This window comes from Aethalodelphis obliquidens, unplaced genomic scaffold (genome assembly GCF_003676395.1).
Source record: "Aethalodelphis obliquidens isolate GAN/ISIS:26980383/991018 unplaced genomic scaffold, ASM367639v1 scaffold1743, whole genome shotgun sequence".
Lineage (NCBI taxonomy): Eukaryota > Metazoa > Chordata > Mammalia > Artiodactyla > Delphinidae > Aethalodelphis > Aethalodelphis obliquidens.
This window is the reverse complement of record NW_020839654.1, coordinates 1,391-3,101: the sequence shown is the minus strand read 5'-3', so window position 1 is coordinate 3,101 and position 1,711 is coordinate 1,391. Positions and strand designations below refer to the sequence as shown.

General features: G+C 43.1%; 1 non-coding gene across 1 annotated transcript; it reads right to left on the bottom strand.

The window, feature by feature from the left end:
- Positions 1–355: 355 nt before the first annotated feature.
- LOC113617088 (small nucleolar RNA U3) lies at positions 356–565 on the bottom strand. Its single transcript, XR_003431502.1, has one exon. It is a non-coding gene; the product is annotated as a small nucleolar RNA U3 (small nucleolar RNA).
- Between the last annotated feature and the right edge of the window lie 1,146 nt (positions 566–1,711).

Below are 1,711 nucleotides of genomic sequence, written 5' to 3'. Positions count from 1 at the left end.
GAAGGGATGTCTGCCTAGCTGTGTTGGGAGAGAGTGACTCAACTGACAAAAAGGAGAGTAGAGAAAGGGGAGGTAATTTTGTTTCAGTACCCTGGGGCTGCACCTGATGTGTGAAAAAGCTCATGACCTGTAAATCCAATCAGAAAACAAAAACTCCGAACTGCATCTGACAGATTCTTCCTCATTTCACTGAAAAAAATCACGGCTTACACAACAGTCAGGTCAGGATAAAGACCACATCTACTACACAGGTTAAAAAGCGTTGTGCACCTGGAACACGTGAAAAACAAATACAGAAAACGGCCCCCTAGCGGAAACCAATCATCTACATTCTGAGACAGTAACATAAGAAGAAACCACTGAGATGGTGTTCCCTCCCTCTACTTACTCCTCCAGAGGAAAAGAACAGTCATCAAAGGCAAAAGGCAGTTACAGAAGCAATACCAAGAGCTGGCTTCACACTCAGAGGAGAACCCGCCTCCTCGAGGACTTCGAGGACTCTACACAGGAACCTTGGAAACTCGTCCAGTAACAACCTATAGAAATAACTCCTAAAACCATAATAATGGCTTTAACCCCACAACTCTGCTGGGTCCGTGGCAGCCACATACTTTTTATGGATGGTGACATTTTTCCACATTCCCCTCGTTTCAGAAATATCGTATTAAATGATTTTCTTTTCTTTCTTGCTTGCTTTCTTTTCTTCCTTTCTTCCTCTCTCTCTCTCCTTCCTCTCTTCCTTTCCTTTTTTTTTGATCACACCGTGCAGCTTACAGAATCTTAGTTCCCTGACCAGGCACTGAACCCGGGCCCTTGGCAGTGAAAGCGCTGAGTCCTAACCACTGGACCGTCAGGGAACTCCCAGGAATATCATATAAATGATTTTCAAACTGTTGTTACTGAGCCAAACTTGGGTCTACTTGCCCACACACAGTAAAGCCAATTGACTGACACTTGGCTGTGGTGATAGACAGTGCAGCAGTTTACTGCAGGGCGCCAAGCAAGGAGTTCAGGCCTTTTAAGCACTGGCTACCTGGACTCCTTGCTTGGTTCCCCGCACTAAATGCTGCACTTTCCTTCACCACAAGCTGGTGTCAGTAGATTGGCTTTACTGCAGGCGGGCAAGCGGATCCAAGTTTGGCTCGGTAACAATTTTGGACTCAAGACCTTGGCGTTGCCAGCAAAAGGTCCCATAGGGTCCTGTTCAGTTACACTGTCATTTCCTACACAACTTTAAAAAATTCTGAACACTCTTAAGAGGTTTTGTTTGTTTGTTTGTTTTGTTTTTTCCTTTAAGGAACTAAGACTTAGGGATTTCCGTCGAGGTCCAGTGGTTAAGGCTCCACACTTCCATTGCAGGGGGCGTGGGTTTGATCCTTGATTCGGGAACTAAGATCCCGCATGCTGCATGGCTTGGCCAAAAAAAAAAAGGAAAAGGGATACTAAGACTTACAGTTCTTAATTGACCTATTACAGACAGACAGACAGACAGACAATCAGAACCTACTGCCTTTCTGTTTCTAAAAACACTAACAACACTGCCGGGACTAATTTAAGACAAAGGTGTGCTCAGGTGCCTCAGATTAGTTTTCAAATCTTAAATACTACAGGCGGTGTCTGTGGGTGAGATTATTTTATTTTAATAAGATTTATTATTTAAATATGACTATATTTAAATAATAATGATAAATATTAGCAACAAAATTTAAAT